This window comes from Calonectris borealis, unplaced genomic scaffold (genome assembly GCF_964195595.1).
Source record: "Calonectris borealis unplaced genomic scaffold, bCalBor7.hap1.2 HAP1_SCAFFOLD_40, whole genome shotgun sequence".
Classification (NCBI taxonomy): domain Eukaryota; kingdom Metazoa; phylum Chordata; class Aves; order Procellariiformes; family Procellariidae; genus Calonectris; species Calonectris borealis.
The window spans coordinates 1,808,050-1,826,724 of NW_027441454.1; the positions used below are offsets into that span (position 1 = coordinate 1,808,050).

The following is an 18,675-nucleotide window of genomic DNA, read 5'->3' on the forward strand; positions in this document are numbered from 1 at the left end:
TACTAATACTTATTTTGTAAATATTAAATTATTAATGATTAAGTGCTACTAAAGTTTGTTAATGATTAGTTGGTAATTAAGTGCTGCTAAACTGTGAATGAACCCTAGACTGCTGCTAAACACATATAGTCCCTAAGATATAAACCCTTAGATGATTTTCCTTTATATGTTTCATCCATGTAGCAAGTAATAGAGTGAACCTTGCCATCGAATTGTGTTAGGTCACGCCTTTATAAATCTCTATTAAAATCACTTTCTGCTAATACCTTTGATGGTGATTCTTTAAGCGGCCTCTAAACGATTCATTCGCGACACATAGCCAGGGCCAGGACACCCTTTTTTCAAACATTCTGTCACTTATTCAGTTTCCCACAGTTGTTTGGGGTGAGGTCCCAGACCATCAGAGGTGACAGCCCTTCTAGGTACCTGCCCATATTCTCCCATACGCCTTGCCACCCATAACCACACTGCCTGGGGGCATATCATAGAATCATAGAATCATAGAATAGAATCATTAAGGTTGGAAAAGACCTCTAAGATCATCGAGTCCAACCGTCAACCCAACACCACCATGCCCACTACACCATGTCCCTAAGCACCCCATCTACACGTCTTTTAAATACTTCCAGGGACGGTGACTCAACCACTTCCCTGGGCAGCCTGTTCCAAGGCCTGACCACTCTTTAGTAAAGAAATTTCTCCTAATATCCAATCTAAACCTCCCTTGGTGCAACTTGAGGCCATTTCCTCTCGTCCTATCGTTGTTACTTGGCAGAAGAGACCAACACCCACCTCGCTACAACCTCCTTTCAGGTAGTTGTAGAGCGCGATGAGGTCTCCCCTCAGCCTCCTCTTCTCCAGGCTAAACAACCCCAATTCCCTCAGCCGCTCCTCCTCAGACTTGTGCTCCAGACCCTTCACCAGCTTTGTTGCCCTTCTCTGGACACGCTCCAGCACCTCCATGTCCTTCCTGGAGTGAGGGGCCCAAAACTGAACCCAGGATTCGAGGTACGGCCTCACCAGTGCCGAGTACAGGGGCACGATCACCTCCCTGCTCCTGCTGGCCACACTATTTCTGATACAGGCCAGGATGTCGTTGGCCTACTTGGCCATGTTCAGCCGCTGTCGACCAGCACCCCCAGGTCCTCTTCCTCTGGGCAGCTTTCCAGCCACTCTTCCCCAAGCCTGTAGCGTTGCCTGGGGTTGTTGTGGCCGAAGTGCAGGACCCGGCACTTGGCCTTGTTGAACCTCATACAATTGGCCTTTGCTGCAGAGAATGTCCATGCTGCCCGTAGGCCCCCACTGTCCTGCGTTCAGAAGATAACACTGCCCTCTTCTTCTTTACTTCACTTTTATAACGTATTTCTCCGAGATGCAGGGCTGGAGCTTACCCTAGTGGGAGTTTTCCAGGGGAAGTAGGCTGGGTTTGCAGTGCCCATGTGTGTCACCCATCACCGTGGGAGTCTCACCCTGGGCACGCTGCTCTCCCACAGGGGCTGCCAGCAAAAAGGCTCCAGGGTATGGAGCAGAGGGATGTGGCAGCCTGGGCTTCCTCCAGATCCCCCCAGGGTCGCCCCAGGGGTGGAGTAGCTCCCAGCAGGGAACGGGGCAATCATGAAGTGGGAGAGGATGTTGGCAAGAGCTGCCTCCTGCCCTCTCCTCCTCCAGGGCCAGACCCTGCTGTTTGCAGCAGTTCTGAGCTGCAGCAGCTCCCACAGGGAGCCAACGCACCTTCCAGCCTGCAGCAGAGGAGCCTTTCAGGGAGGAGCCGGAGGGTGTGCAGACCCACCAGCGGGAGAGGGAGGGCACTTTGGGCTCCAGGTCCTGCCCAAGTGCAAAGCCTTCTCCCCGCCTGACTCCTGTGTAAGAGGGTTTTCTGCCCATGGGCACTGGGGCTGGTGAAAGCCCTGGCCAAGGGAGAGGGACCCTGGCTCAGCTCCCAGCAGCACCTCTTTTAGGGGAGGGACACAAAATCTCCTCTGCCACGGAAACGTTCCTGCATGAGCGTCCTCCTGGATGGGCCCTTCTCCAGGCCAGGGGCTAGGCCATGGCTTTTGGCTGCTGCACGCATCTCATGGGGACCCTTTCTCCATCCTCCTGGCCCTCCAACAGTGCTGAGGGAAAGGTGCCCCCAAGCCCCCTGCTCCCATCCCTCCTGTACCTGCACACGAGTGCTGCCCCGACACAAGCCCAGCAGGATTATTCCCCAGGGACCATGGGCTCTCGCAGCCCTACAGCCTGACCCCAAGCCTGCTGTCCCTGAGACACGCCCCTTCCCTACCACCGTGTCCTTCTTCTCTGCACCCCCTCAGCAGACTCAGGGAGACAACCCGACACCTGGGCCCGCGAGCACCAGCTCTGGGTCAAAGCCCTCACAGACTTTTCATAGGAACAAATATGGATGCACCGTGTAAAAATGGGAATAAAGATAGAGGAAACACCAGGCGGTTTCTGCTGCCCATGGCACAGGGAGATGTTTCACAGCTCACAGCTCTCCCAGCTGCACAGACCTCTCCTCCCTCCTGGCGGCACCCAGCGGCACAGCAGAGATGGGCTCTGCTGGCCTGGGGCTCAGGGACGGTTGCGTAGCAAGCTCTGGTGTCACAGCCTTTGTGTCCTCACGGGGATGTGCCAGAGACACCTCTTCAGCATCGTCATAGCCCATGCTCCCCAGGGTCAGGGATGAGGTGTCTCCTTCAGCTCCAGGGACCCCGTCACTTCTCCGGGAGCACAGGCTACCCCCTGCAAGCAGCAAGGCAGGACACTGCAGTTCGTCCCATGGGGTCTGTACATCACCTTCCTCCCTGCTCCTCACCACATTCAGCTCCTTCTCCCACGCCCAGTCCCTCCAAGGAAAACTCCTGGGTCAGGTTCCCCCTTCCCAGGAGGTTTGGGTGTCAATACAGTAGAGACTTGGGTGGCACCAGGGATGGCACCCCAGGAACCACCAGTGCGCTCTTTCCCTCTCACCTCCCAGTGCATCCTTGGGCCCTGCTCCCTCCTCTGGTGCCCTGGGCATTTCCCAAGCTCCCTGCCCAGGGGCAACATCATCGCCAGGGTCAGAAACCTCCCTGGCATCATCATAGCCATCTGCTGGGTCACCTCCGGGCAGGACAAGAACATCTGAAAGGAGAGGGGAGCTGGTGACAGTGAGAAGATAAGTCCTGCAGAGCAGAGGAGGGGAGGACGAGCAGGGACAGAGGGCTGAGACACTGCTCTTGGCAGCACCATGTCCTCCCCATCTCTGACGGTGATGCTCAGTGACATCCCTGTCTATCACATGTCTGCAAGGAGATCAACCCCTTCCTGCCTCCGTTACCTGGTGCTGATCCCAGACCATCCTCCTCCTCGGTGTTCCCAGGGTAAGGCTGCAGCTGGCTCGGGGATTCCTCTGAAGAGGAGTCTGGAGAGATGCACAGCGGGGGTCAGGGAGTGAGCCCCACTGCCCTGCCGCATGGTCAGCACTGCGGGGGAAGGGGGACCCACAGAGCTGGGGCTGCATGGGGAGGAAGGCTGGGAATTGACCCTGCTCCCCTGGGACAAACACTGTCTCAAAGCTGCTCCCAGAGCTGCCCTAGGACAGCCCCTTCCCTCACTCCTCGGGTGCCCCATTGGGTGCAGGGGCAGGAAGAGAGGGGCTGTCCAGCTGGTTGGGGGAAGCTCCTCTCCCGGGCCCAGGACCTCGATGCTCTCTCCACAGACCACATGGCCCCAGCGCTGCAGGAACCATGGGCTGGGGGGCTTCAGGGGATCAGCCCTGGTTGGGGCCAGGGGAAAGGGTCCTGCAGATGTGCCTCCCGCTCGGGGAGGATCCCCACCCACCTGAGCGACCAAACCTTTCCTGCTTCTCCCACGCTGGGCTGTAACCGATCTCCTCATACACGGCCTCGGGGAAGAGCTCCTGAGCTCTCCTGGAGCCTGTGGACAGAGACAGGGCTGGCCCAGGGAAAGGCAGAGGGGGATGGGACCTCACTGTGCTCCCCCAATCCTGTTCCTTTGGCCAGCCCAGGGCTGGTCCGACAGCACAGCCCAACTGTGCTGTCCAGGCACATCCCCCATGAGGGCAACGTTGCTGTGGAGATTATCTGGGGCAGCGTCACCCTTGCATCATCCTTTCGGAGACAGCGCTCATGCCCCTCTGGCCCCTGGGTCCTGCCTCCCTTGTCTGACCCCGGAGCAGCTCCCATGTCTCCTCTCCACCTGGAGCTGCCCCCTATCTGCCCCATGGGTCTATAGCAGGGCCCCTGTCCTGCCGGGTGGTGGGCAGGGCTGGGCAGAGGGACAGCCTGGGGGCCTGACACCACGGAGATGGACCCTACTGCCTCACGCTCCTCCTGTTCTCTCCCTTGCCCCAGAGCCCCCTCCAGCACTACCCAGAGCGCTGCCAGCCTTGGCCATCCCCACTCTGCCATTTCCCTGCTCGCCCCATCGCGAGCTCCCCCCGCCTCCGGGCTCTCTCCACCCCTTGCTGCTCGTGCCCCACAGCCAGGCAGTCAGTGGGGTGGTGCATGAGGCAGATGGCAGCACACAGCCTCATCCCCCCAGCCCTGCCTGTGCCTGACAGCCCGCAGCACCCCACAGCCCTTCCAGCAGGCTTCTCCCCCTGGCACCGCTGTGGAAGGACCCACCTCTGCGCCCAGCCCTGGCACGGAGCACTTGCCCGGCCAGGAAGGCCAGGAGCAGGCAGAGGAGGGCCCCCAGGATGATGCAGATGATGACGGGCACTGAGACTCTCCCGCTGCTGCTCAAACGGCCCCGGGTGGGATCTGCATGGGCGAGAACATGGAAGGGGCAGCACCAGGCCTGGAGAGGTGGGGGCAGCCCCACTCCTGACTCCCATCACACACGGCAGCAGGGGGTGCAGAGCCCCCGGGGTGAGTGATGGGGAAGCTTCCACCCTGCTGAGCAAACTAAAACCCTCCCCAACCCCCACCACCACCCCAGTGCCTCCTCCTGGGAGTTTCACACCCCAACAAGGAGCCGCTTCCATCCAGCTGTGGGGCACAGCCTGGCCCCGGGGATACCCAGCCCCAGCGGGAGGACAAGTTACCTGCTCGGGGTGGGGATGCTGTTGTCCTGGGTGTAGCTGCAGAGGAGGAAAAGGAGAGCTGGTCTGAGAGGGTGGGGGTGTGGGTACCGGGGAGCCTCCTCCCCAACACACTGTGTGTGTGTCTGTAGATGTCCCTGGCACATCCCACCCAAATTGCCCCTCCGGTAGTGCTAGAAAGGGAGGCCGGGACAGGGTCCAGCGCCGCTGCTCTGGGCAGCAGGCAGGATGGCACAGGCAGCCCAGGGCATAGCCCTGGGGCTGCAGGGCCCCATGGGCAGTGGCCGGAGGACACCCAGTCCCACCACGGCTGCTCCCCACCTGGCACCAGGCTCCTCACTGCAGGAACCTTCGTGCTCTTGGCAGGTCAGGGGCCATGCCAGGACCAAGTGGGCGAAAGGCCTTCCCCAGCTCCCTGCCAATACCCGAGCAAGGGGTCCCAGCCCTGCCGCTCACCTGAGCAGCGTACGGCCGCGTCTTCCTTATGCCGGCAAGCACCGCCATCCCCGGGCCGGGCCCAGCAGTCCTGCAGGGACGGCTCCGTCCCCTGGCACTCCACCTGCTCCAGCCAGATGGGGCCTTGCCCCATCCCAAATGCAGCCTCCTTCAGGGCAGACAGCGCGGGGCCACAGCCCAGCTGCCTGCACGCCACCTCGGCATCCCGCATGTCCCAGGAGTCGTCGCACACCGTCCCCCAGGAGCCACGGTGCCAGACCTCCACTCTGCCTGAGCACCCATCCTCGCCTCCCACGGCACGAATCTTCTCCCTGTCTGGAGAAAGCAAAGACCTCCCAAGGCACTGAGACAGCCCGCAGAGCCCTGCCAGACAAGAAGGGTGCACAGAGGAGCAGCTCAATACCTGTGCAGCTCGTGGAGTTGGGGCACGGGGCCAATGGGGCCGGGGACCTTTCTGGGCGTCCCCCTGAAGAGAGAAACACTGTAGTGAAGGGGCTGGTTGGGGGATGGTGCAGAAGAGAGCGAGGCTGAGCTCTGCTTGTGCCTCCCCGTACCATCTTTGTCACGGCAGCAACTGAACCCCGGTCATTCAGCGGGCATGCGCAGGCCTGGGGGGACCCTGATTGCTCAGCCCCTAAAGGTCCCTGGTTCACAGAGCAGCAGTAGTGTGTCTGTGGAGGGGAGGCTCTTCTGAGCCCTGTCTGGTCTCTTCTGAGACCTCACCTGGGGATGCCTCTGCCTCCGCCAGGCGCTGCTGGCAACCTGGGTGGCAACTGCTGCTGGATGTGTGTGGCTGTGGTCACATTTGTGCCACCGGGGTGACATGGAAAGGAAAAGCCCCTCCAAGCTCTTTCTCTGCCTTTGTGGCAGCGGGGAGCAGGAGCTGGGGTGACACTGGTGCCCGAGTGGCTCAGAGTTACCTTTGCAGGTGATGTGGATCTCGTCTTGCAGGTCTTCGCATGACTGCGGGTCCCAGGGAGTGGAGGGACACTGCCAGAAGGAGCTGGTTTTCTCCCCACACTGCACATTATCCAGCCACGCAGGGCCAGACACCCTGCCATAGGGCAGGCGTGTTTCCAGGGATCCTCCGTCCCCGCAGCCCAGCTCCTTGCATGCCAGCGACACCGTATCGAGAGTCATCGAGTTGGAGCAAATGCTCCCCCACGTCCCGTTGTAGAAAACCTGCAGGCGCCCGGAGCAGCCGTCGCTGTTCTCCAGCCTGAGGGCCATGAACTCTGGGAGGAAAGGCAGCAAGGGGGAAGAGGCTGGTCTGGGGCTGTGGGAGAGGGGACGCCTCTGCACTCGCCGGGCCCTCAGCCAGGCAGGGGCACGGCCAGCACGTCCCCCTTGCACCCAGGGGCAGAGGGAGGTCCCTCAGGGGGACTGAGGGTCCGCAGGACAGGCTCGGGCAGGAGCTTAGAGGCAGCCAGGGACAGCCTTGGCCATGCACGGCTCTCCCCACGTCCTGGCCTCCCCGGGAACCAGGCTCCCACCACACCACCCAGCACAGACCTGAGCAGATGACTCCTGCGTCCTCTTTGTGCCCACAGTCGTGCTGCCCCCAGGGCCCCGCAGGGCAGTCCCAGAGAGCAGCTTCGGCCCCGGAGCAATTCACGGCACCCATCCAGATCTGCCCAGAGCCTTCCCCGAACCGAGCGGAGCCGGCCGCCTCCACCGCCCCTCCACAGCCCAGCTGCTGGCAAACGACGGCAGCATCAGAGAGGTCCCAGCCATCATCGCAGACAGTCCCCCAGCTGCCCTGGTAGTAGATCTCCACTCTCCCGGCGCAGCGCCCGGCCCCGTTCACCAGCCGGACCTGCTGGCTCCCTGCAGTGGGGAGAAACCCCAGTTGCTGCCAGGGGCTGGCTGCCCACCCACCCCATCATCTGGGGGGCCCGGGCAGTGCCGCTCACCCCGGCAAATGACTCCCACGTCCTCCGCAACCCCTGCTGCCAGCGCACTCTCGGGCAGGGAGGTGTTGCAGAGGCTCAGGTTGGTCTCATGCCCTGCGCACCGGACCCCTCGCAGCCCTACGGGGCCCGTCCCTCGCTCAGGCTTTGGGGGGTTGTAGGCTGTCTCTGCCTGTCCGCACTGCAGCTGCCGGCACACCACGTTGGCCTCCTGCACATCCCACTGGTCGTCCAGGACTCTGCCCCAAGTCCCGCGCTGGAAGATCTCCACTCGCCCGTCGCACCGGCTCCCTCCACCCACCAGCTGCAGGGATGCAAAGCTGGCTGACCCTGCGGAGAGCAGAGATGCCACGGCCATTGGCGGCACTGGGGAGCACGGCACCCTTCAGGAGCAGGGTGAGGGGGAATTCTCCGACCAAACAGGACAAGATTGAGCCTTGGGCTGACGAGAAGTGAGGGCAAAGCATGGGCCCACTCTGCAGCTCACACCCAGCTCTGCTGCTGCTGGGGGCACCCAGGAGCTCCTGCCTGGGTGGTGGGATGAAGCTCTGCAGGGCGCTCTGTGGAGGTGGGATGTGGTTGTCTGCAGCCAGAGGGTGGAGCAGAGCCCCGCAGCCCCGTCCTGGATTCATCCCACAGTAGGAAAAGCCAGGAGGCCAGGCCTGGCAGTGGCGCTGCCCTGGGGGCAGATGCCTGCTTCCGTTCAGCCCTCAGCTCTCCCACGGTAGAGCAGTCAGTCTGAGCAGGCAAAGCCCTCCAGAAGGCTCCTGGGGAAGCAAGGGTTTCTCCAGGGAGAAATTCAGCCTGGGGCTGCTCTGGGAGCCCAGCTTTGGGTGGCCATGTCGCACACAAAGGGCAAATGGAGTTAACGCAGCATTTTCCCGGCACTCACCTGAGCAAATGACAGCGGCGTTGTTCCCATGGGAGCAGGGTGAGGCCCCCAGGGTGGTCACTGGGCACTGTCCCAGGTGGGCTTCAGTCCCGTCACAGTGGAATGAGTCTCTCCAGACAGGTCCGGTTCCTCTCCCAAAATGCCCTCCTCCAGGAATGGACTCAGCAAACCCGCAGTTGAGTTGACGACAGAGAACGTGGGCATCCGAGAGATGCCAGCGGGAGGCACAGAGGGTGCCCCAGGTCCCCAACACCTGGACCTCCACTCTCCCCGCACACGCCGTGCTGCCGTTCACCAGCCTGAACCCTGTGTACTCTGGGGACAGAGGAGGAGAACTGAGGGTGGACCGGTGCTCTTGTACCCTCGGCAGCTGGCGGAGCGGCCAGCGGGACAGCATGCCTTTCTTCTCCTTCTGCCCTATTTTCATGCTGCAGACAACCCATCACCCCTTCTGTCCTCGTGCCCAGCCCAGCACGGTCCTTGCTCTGTTTCCCACCCTGGGGTTCAGCACCCCACCCTGAGTCCTTACTTATGCAGGTGACAACAGCGCTGTTCATGCGGGTGCAGGGCTGGTCCCTGGGGGACCCCCTGGGGCAGGAGGCGAGGAGGGATTCATTCCCCACACACTGCAGCTCTCTGGCCCAGATGGGACCCACCCCTTCTTCAAAGGGAGCTGGCCCAGCCACAGGCAGGGCCACACCGCACTGCAACTCCCTGCAGACCACACCAGCAGCTTTGGCACCAAAGTGGGAATCACAGACAGTTTTCCACTGGTCCCCGTCATGGACCTCCACACGTCCTGAGCAGCGGCTCTTCCCTTCCACCAGCCGGAAAAATCCTGGAAAAAACCAAACCAACTGGGAGCTCTCTGGCAGTGAAATGCCCACTTTCCCACATCACCTCCAAGCAAGCCGTGACCCAATTGCCCCCATTGCGCATCCCAGAGGAAGCTGTTGGGGGAGTGTTGGTGACACAGACACGTCCAGCCCCCCAGCACCCCTTCTCTACACCATCACAGCACTCAAGGGTATGTGTCTATTGCAGACACACAGCAGACGCTGCAGACCATGGTGGCACCTTTGGGACCAAGGTGTGAGTCACAGACAGTTTTCCAAGGGTCCCCATTATGGATCACTATAAGTCCTTAGCAGGGGCTATTCCCTCTGACCAACCAGCCAGATCCCAGAGCAACCAAAGACCCCTGGGAGGTCCCACAGCCCTCTGGCAGTCCCCTGACCACATCCCACATCCAAGGTGGCCAAAGGCAAAAAGCCCCACGACCACCCCAGCGGCTCTCAGGGGGTGCTGATGGCACAAACACAGCAGGGCCCGCCTGCCGCTCCTCAGAAATCAGCCCAGCACTTGTGGGCTTGCTTCTCTCCCAAACCCACTGCCACAGGCACTGCTCAGACAAACTGCTGCTGCCCCACAGGCCTTGGGCTGCCCGGCACTGGTCCCTGGGCACTGCAGCTCCCAGAGCACTTGGGCTCCAGGGAAATGAGCCCAGGCGCTGTTGCCTGCTGCAGCTTGCTCTGCCCCATGGAGCTCAGGGCCAGGCATGAGGAACCTCTTGGTGCCACCAGAAACGTGCCCTGTTCCCAGGGGGGTCTTGGGCTGTGGGGCACTGCTGGTAGATGGGACATGGCACAGGGCAAAAGTAGAGTGAGGCTGTACCTGCGGTCGGTGTCTGTGCCAGCCCCTGCTCCAGCACCTGCCCAGCAAAAAGGTCCTCAGCCATGGCCAGAGTGCGCTGCTGGATGCTCATGTCCCTGGACAACAGCCAGGCGGAGGGCACGAGAGTGGACAGAGAGCAACCCTGGGCTTACACGAGCTCCCAGTGCAAGGGCAGGCACAGGGGAGTGCCAGTAAATGCTGGCAACCCCAAAAGTGCAAGGCAGCCAGGGGCTGGGACAGACATGAGAGGCTGGGCAGCAGGTCAGCCCTTCTGGACGGGGCCATGTCCCCGCGGGCAGGCTCTCATGGGGTGACCCTGGGAAAGGTGCCACATGCTACCCCGCTCCTCAGACCAGGCCAAGCGCTCCTCCTCTCCAAGCAACCCCTTTGATTCAGCCAAGGGACTTGTGTCGCCAGGGAGCACAACCCCAAAGTAGCTAGCCATCTCACGCCCCTCCCCGGTACTGTGGGTGGCCACAGGAGTCACTCTTGGTGCCTCTGCATGGGGGGACCTGGCCCCTGGCACTGCCAGACAGGATCTGGGTGAATAGGAGGAGAAAGATGGGAATCAACAGACAATGCAGGGCAGGGTGGGGGATTAATCTGAGCCAGTGCAGGGGCCAGGCAGGGTATGGGCACCCTTGGGCAGGTTCCCACTGGGCTATCCCGAGGGACCGGGGACACCAGCAATGACAGTCCCAGCTTGGCAGTGCAACCAGCCACATTGAACAATGCTCCGGTGCCCACTTGTTGCTCCCTGAGGGCAAGCCAGGTCTCTTCGCCCGTCCCAGCCCCACAGAAGGGGAATAGGCTCTGCCCTTACCTGAACACATCACTCCAGCGTCCTGACCATGAATGCAGTTATGTTCACCCCATCCTCTATGTGGGCAGTCAGACAGGGCAGATTCGGTGCCATTACAGCCAACATCATCCATCCAAATGGGGCCAGATCCTTGCCCAAAGTGTCCGTACTGAGGAGCTCCAACAGCAGACCCACAGCCCAGCTGCTTACAAACCACTGCCACATCGTGCATGTCCCAGTAGTCACCACACACGGTCCCCCACTCGCCCTGTTGTTTCACCTCCACTCTCCCAGCACAGCGCCTGCCGCCATCCACCAGCCTCACCTCTACAGCACCTTCAAACACTGACACAGGACCAGTCAGGACAGCGCTGAGCCCCCCAGCACTGTGGGTCTGGGGGAACCCCTGCCCGGGTGGAGTCAGAGGTGCCAGGGTGGGAGCCCACTCCCCTCCAGGCTGTCCCCGGGGTAGTGCAGGGTCCTTTCTATCTCCATGGGCTGTGCAAGGCTGGGGATGCCCAGCTCCAGCCCTGCTGGCTCATTCGTGGCCCCACAGACTTTGGCATCCCAGCCTTCCTTCCACCCCAACGGCCCCCTGCAACCTGCCCCCGGCCCACGCCCACCCAGGGCACCCGCTCCTCCCCAGCCAGCACCCCGAGAAGAGACCTGCCCCCACCAGGACTCCCCCAAGCACACACTGCTGCTTCTGCCCAGGGCCCCGAGCTCCCCTGGACCACAGCCTGCCCTGGGCACCTGCCAGGACATCCTCCACCCTCAGGCCTTTCTTTGTCCCCTGGGGTGCAACATGGTGATCCCAGTGAGCCCTCCCAGCCCATGGCCCCTCCTTGTCCTTGGGCATCAGCCCAGCCCTGCCCTTGTCTGGGATCCCCCAGAAGGTCACCTCTCTGCCAGCCTGTGGGAACACACACCCCAGTTCCCTTGTCTCCACAGGCACAGCCTGCCCCCCCCCAAGCTGGAGCTCACCCCAGTGTTCAGCACCCCACCCTGAGTCCTTACGTGTGCAGGTGACAACAGCGCTGTTCATGTGGGTGCAGGGCTGGTCCCTGGGGGACCCCCTGGGGCAGGAGGCAAGGAGGGATTCATTCCCCACACACTGCAGCTCTCCGGCCCAGATGGGACCCACCCCTTCTTCAAAGGGAGCTGGCCCAGCCACAGGCAGGGCCACACCGCACTGCAACTCCCTGCAGACCACACCAGCAGCTTTGGCACCAAAGTGGGAATCACAGACAGTTTTCCACTGGTCCCCGTCATGGACCTCCAGACGCCCTGAGCAGCGGCTCTTCCCTTCCACCAGCCGGAAAAATCCTGGAAAAAACCAAACCAACTGGGAGTTCCCAGAGCCCTCTGACAGATACATGACCACATCCTGCATCACCTCCAAGCAAGCCATGACCCAATTGCCCCCATTGCGCATCCCAGAGGAAGCTGTTGGGGCACTGTTGGTGACACAGACACGTCCAGCCCCCCAGCACCCCTTCTCTACACCATCACAGCACTCAAGGGTATTTGTCTATTGCAGACACACAGCAGACGCTGCAGACCATGGTGGCACCTTTGGGACCAAGGTGTGAGTCACAGACAGTTTTCCAAGGGTCCCCGTCATGGATCGCTATATGTCTTTAGCAGGGGCTATTCCCTCTGACCAACCAGCCAGATCCCAGAGCAACCAAAGACCCCTGGGAGGTCCCACAGCCCTCTGGCAGTCCCCTGACCACATCCCACGTCCAAGGTGGCCAAAGGCAAAAAGCCCCACGACCACCCCAGCGGCTCTCAGGGGGTGCTGATGGCACAAACACAGCAGGGCCCGCCTGCCGCTCCTCAGAAATCAGCCCAGCACTTGTGGGCTTGCTTCTCTCCCAAACCCACTGCCACAGGCACTGCTCAGACAAACTGCTGCTGCCCCACAGGCCTTGGGCTGCCCGGCACTGGTCCCTGGGCACTGCAGCTCCCAGAGCACTTGGGCTCCAGGGAAATGAGCCCAGGCGCTGTTGCCTGCTGCAGCTTGCTCTGCCCCATGGAGCTCAGGGCCAGCCATGAGGAACCTCTTGGTGCCACCAGAAACGTGCCCTGTTCCCAGGGGGGTCTTGGGCTGTGGGGCACTGCTGGTAGATGGGACATGGCACAGGGCAAAAGTAGAGTGAGGCTGTACCTGCGGTCGGTGTCTGTGCCAGCCCCTGCTCCAGCACCTGCCCAGCAAAAAGGTCCTCAGCCATGGCCAGAGTGCGCTGCTGGATGCTCATGTCCCTGGACAACAGCCAGGCGGAGGGCAGGAGAGTGGACAGAGAGCAACCCTGGGCTTACACGAGCTCCCAGTGCAAGGGCAGGCACAGGGGAGTGCCAGTAAATGCTGGCAAACCCAAAAGTGCAAGGCAGCCAGGGGCTGGGACAGACATGAGAGGCTGGGCAGCAGGTCAGCCCTCCTGGACGGGGCCATGTCCCCACGGGCAGGCTCTCATGAGGTGACCCTGGGAAAGGTGCCACATGCCACCCCGCTCCTCAGACCAGGCCAAGCGCTCCTCCTCTCCAAGCAACCCCTTTGATTCAGCCAAGGGACTTGTGTCGCCAGGGAGCACAACCCCAAAGTAGCTAGCCATCTCACGCCCTTCTCCAGTACTGTGGGTGGCCACAGGAGTCACTCTTGGTGCCTCTGCATGGGGGGACCTGGCCCTTGGCACTGCCAGACAGGTCCTGGGTGAATAGGAGGGGAAAGATGGGAATCAACAGACAATGCAGGGCAGGGTGGGGGATTAATCAGAGCCAGCGCAGGGCCAGGCAGGGTAAGGGCACCCTTGGGCAGGTTCCCACTGGGCTATCCCGAGGGACCGGGGACACCAGCAATGACAGTCCCAGCTCGGCAGTGCGACCGGCCACGTTGAACAATGCTCCGGTGCCCACTTGTTGCTCCCTGAGGACAAGCCAGGTCTCTTCGCCCGTCCCAGCCCCACAGAAGGGGAATAGGCTCTGCCCTTACCTGAACACATCATTCCAGCGTCATGAGCATGAACGCAGTCATTTTCACCCCATCCGCTGTGTGGGCAGTCAGACAGGGCAGATTCGGTGCCATTACAGCCAACATCATCCATCCAAATGGGGCCAGATCCTTGCCCAAAGTGTCCGTACTGAGGAGCTCCAACAGCAGACCCACAGCCCAGCTGCTTACAAACCACTGCCGCATTGTTCATGCTCCAGTAGTCACCACACACGGTCCCCCACTCGCCCTGTTGTTTCACCTCCACTCTCCCAGCACAGCGCCTGCCGCCATCCACCAGCCTCACCTCCACGGCACCTTCAAACACTGACACAGGACCAGTCAGGACAGCGCTGAGCCCCCCAGCACTGTGAGTCTGGGGGAACCCCTGCCCGGGTGGAGTCAGAGGTGCCAGGGTGGGAGCCCACTCCCCTCCAGGCTGTCCCCGGGGTAGTGCAGGGTCCTTTCTATCTCCATGGGCTGTGCAAGGCTGGGGATGCCCAGCTCCAGCCCTGCTGGCTCATTCGTGGCCCCACAGACTTTGGCACCCCAGCCTTCCTTCCACCCCAACGGCCCCCTGCAACCTGCCCCCGGCCCACGCCCACCCAGGGCACCCGCTCCTCCCCAGCCAGCACCCCGAGAAGAGACCTGCCCCCACCAGGACTCCCCCAAGCACACACTGCTGCTTCTGCCCAGGGCCCCGAGCTCTCCTGGACCACAGCCTGCCCTGGGCACCTGCCAGGACATCCTCCACCCTCAGGCCTTTCTGTGTCCCCTGCGGTGCAACATGATGGTCCCAGTGAGCCCTCCCAACCCATGGCCCCTCCTTGTCCTTGGGCATCAGCCCAGCCCTGCCCTTGTCTGGGATCCCCCAGAAGATCACCTCTCTGCCAGCCTGTGGGAACACACACCCCAGTTCCCTTGTCTCCACAGGCACAGCCTGCCCCCCCCCAAGCTGGAGCTCACCCTGGTGTTCAGCACCCCACCCTGAGTCCTTACGTGTGCAGGTGACAACAGCACTGTTCATGTGGGTGCAGGGCTGGTCCCTGGGGGACCCCCTGGGGCAGGAGGCAAGGAGGGATTCATTCCCCACACACTGCAGCTCTCCGGCCCAGATGGGACCCACCCCTTCTTCAAAGGGAGCTGGCCCAGCCACAGGCAGGGCCACACCGCACTGCAACTCCCTGCAGACCACACCAGCAGCTTTGGCACCAAAGTGGGAGTCACAGACAGTTTTCCACTGGTCCCCGTCATGGACCTCCACACGTCCTGAACAGCGGTTCTTCCCTTCTACCAGCCGGACAAATCCTGGAGAAACCAAAATAACTGGGAGTTCCCGGAGCCCTCTGACAGATACATGACCACATCCTGCATCACCTCCAAGCAAGCCGTGACCCAATTGCCCCCATTGCGCATCCCAGAGGAAGCTGTTGGGGGACTGTTGGTGACACAAACACGTCCAGGCCTCCCAGCACCCCTTCTCTACACCATCACAGCACTAGAGGGTCTGTGTCTGTCTCAGCACCAGGCACCGCTCAGACAATCTGCTGCGGCACAAGGTGCCCTGTGCTGCCCGGCGTGGTCCCCCCAGCACTGCAGTGGGGTGCGCAGTTCAGGTCTGGGAGAACTGGCCCGGATGGTAATGACTGCTGCAGCCTGCTCAGCCTCTGCAGAGCTTGGGACCAGGCAGGACCATCACCCTGATGCAGCCAGAAATGCACCCTGCTGCCAGGGCTGTTCTGGGTGTTGGGAGGTTCCTGTTAGGGGCAGATGTCACAGAGCACAGAAATGGTGCAGCTGTTCCTATGGCTGGTGCCTGCCCAGACCTCTCCGATGCCTGCTCGGAGGGCACGTCCTCAGCCAGGCACACAGTGCTCTGCCTGGAGGTGCACAGGTCCCAAGCCAACGGCCAGGCAGAGGGGCAGGAGACCTGCATGCCCCCTCGGCTCGCACTGGCTCAGAGGGTAACAGCAGGCACAGATGAGAGTCAGTAAGTGCTGCCAAAGCCTCTGTTTCGTGGGGCAGTGTGGGGAGCCATGGGAAGGCAGGAGAGGTTGGGCAGCAGGTCAGCGCTGCCTGCATGGGGCCGTGTCCCCGTGGGGCTGTCACAGCCCCAGGGATGTCCCAGGACCAGCCTGGGCACGTGGTGATGCAGAAGGGAGCAGCCAGAGTCAAGCAGCTGCCAAGCTCCTAAGCCTCCCAGTGCTGGACCACACAGCTGAGCCCTGGGGACAGGCAGCCAAGGGCTCTGTGCCACCCTGTTCCTCTCCCAGGGCCCAGCGCTCACGCGCTCTGAAAAGCCCTTTGGATTCAGCTGAGGTACTCATGCCTGTGAAGGGGAGTGACCCAGGGGGACCAGCATCTCATGCCATTCCTCCAAGGGGTGGAGTGCCACGCAAGTGCCCCCTGGTTTCTCCAGCACAGGGACCCTCAGCATTGTTGGCTGGGAAGTGGCAGAATGGGTAGAGATCAGTGGAGATCAGTGGACACCCCGGGGCAGGGATGGAGGATCCATCTGCAGCCCAAGACACTGACTGAAGAGGGGCTGAGACACTGTGGCAGGGTTAGTTCACCCTGGGGTGGGCTCCCTCTGGGCTTTCCCAGGGACTGGGAACACCAGCGATGACAGCCCCAGCTCGGCCGTGTGCCCGGCCACATTGGGCAATGTTCCGGTGCTCATTTGTTGCTCCCTGAGGGCACAGCCAAGGTCCCTTCCCCCGTCACATCCCCAAAGGTGAGGAACAGGTTGTTCTCTTACCTGAACATGTCACTCCAGCATCATAAGCATGAATGCAGTCATGTTCACCCCATCCTCTGTGTGGGCAGTCAGACAGGGCAGATTCGGTGCCATTACAGCCAACATCATCCATCCAAATGGGGCCAGATCCTGGCCCAAAGTGTCCGTACTGAGGAGCTCCAACAGCAGACCCACAGTCCAGCTGCTTACAAACCACTGCCGCATCGTTCATGCTCCAGTAGTCACCACACACGGTCCCCCACTCGCCCCTGTGTTTCACCTCCACTCTCCCAGCACAGTGCCTGCCGCCATCCACCAGCCTCACCTCTGCAGCCCCTTCAAACACCAACATGGGACCAGTCAGGAGAGTGCCAAGGCCCAGCTCTGCAGGTCTGGGGGAACGCCCTGGCCATGTCCGAGATACCAGGGTGGGGGCCCTCTCCCCTCCAGGCTGTCCCCAGTGCAGTGCGGGGGTCCCTTCTATCCCCACGCGCTGCACAAGGCTGGGGGTCTGCAGTTCTGGCCCTACTGGGTCATTCGTCATCCCACCACACAAGGCACCTTTGCCCACCCCAACGGCCACCTACCCCCTGCCCACGCACACCTCCACACTGTGCCCAGCCCTGCACAGGGCACCCGCTCTTCCCCAGCCCACCCCTCTTCCCCTGAACAGCCCCGGGTACCCAGGCCGGCTTCCCATGCAAACCACCTGCCCCCGCACCATCCAAACCCACCCCCACCCCCAGGGCTTTCCGAGCTCCCACCGAGACAATTCCAATGATCTCCCCACCCACAGCCCCTCCTTGCCCCTGCTGTCAGCCCAGCCCCTGCTCTGGGCCGGGCCCCCCAGGAAGGATGTCTCTCGACGCAGATGTCCCCATCCCCTTCTCTCTTCGGGGCACAAACTGCCCTCATGGGGTCAGGGCTCCCCTGGAACCGGGAGGCAGGGAGCAGCACACAGACCCTCCGGGGCACCCCAGAGGTTGACAGTGCCCTGGGCATCTCTGCGTGCTGCCATCGCCAGCTGGGCCACCACCGGCTCCAGAGGCCACCACCGGCTGGGGAAGAGAGGGTCCCAAAAGGGTGTCTACGAGTGTCTATGAATCCAGCCAGGCACAGGCTGCCCGAAACGCCGGAGCCCTGGAAAAGGAGATTCCCTCTCCCACCCAGACAGGCAGGCACAGGGTCCATGGACTCGAGCACCTTCTGACCCTCAGCTCAGTAGCACCTCAAAGAAACCCATTCCCAGACAGATCCTATGACCATGCTGGCGCCCGCTGGCCCTGGGCTGTGGGACAAGGGAACGGGCACTTACCGCTGCACAGCTGTACCCAGAGGAGCAACCACAGCATCTGAGGGCACAGGAGTCCCTCTGTGCCCATCCTGAGCCTCCTGCCCTGCCAGCACATCCCTGCTGCGCCACGCTCCCTGCCTCAGCTCCTGGGGCCTCCTGGGGACAATGATGACAGGAGGGCAATATATCTCTGCAGATCCCAGCCCAGCTGCAGGAGGAGCCAATCAAAGCAGCAGGACCTTTTTAGACATTATCGGGAGCTATCTCCCCTCCGACACAGCCCAGCCCTCCAATGAACTTCTCCAGCGCCGTTCGTGACCATATATGAGAGACGGCTCTGCTGCAGGTGTCACGTCACTGTGGTGGGGGGCCGTCACAGGACAGGGCAGGTTGTTGGGGGGGAAATGGGGTTTTCACCCCTGGAACCCTCTTGTGTTGACCAGGAGCACTGAGCATCTCCTACGCCAGGCCCATCCAAGAGCCCAAGGTGAGAGAGTCCAGCCGTCCCCGTGCCAGGGGGACCCGAGGGCTGGGATTGCAGCAGGGTCTGTGTCAGGAAGGGAAGGAAACAGCCCCTGCCCCTGCTACAGACCCCACGCTGCTGGGAGCAGCAGCTGCGAATGGGCCTTGGCCCAGGCCAGAACCTCATCCCAGCAGTGCTGGCTCCCCCTTCCTTCCCTGCAGAGCCCATGGAAGACCCCTCCCAGGAGCCAGCGCTGGGACACGTCCCTGCCCTGGCAGCAGACGAACAGCCCAGAGGCTCAGACACATCCCTGGCTCTCAGCGTGTCACCACGGGGCCGTTATTCCCCGCCGGCGCATCGGGAGCCGCAGCCTGCAGGTGCACAAACCACAGCCCACGTGGCCTCACGGCG

The 18,675-nt window shown here is 61.8% G+C and overlaps 1 pseudogene; it reads right to left on the reverse strand.

Moving 5' to 3' along the window:
- Nucleotides 1-2,439: 2,439 nt before the first annotated feature.
- LOC142076292 (scavenger receptor cysteine-rich type 1 protein M130-like) lies at nt 2,440-17,889 on the reverse strand (annotated as a pseudogene).
- Between the last annotated feature and the right edge of the window lie 786 nt (nt 17,890-18,675).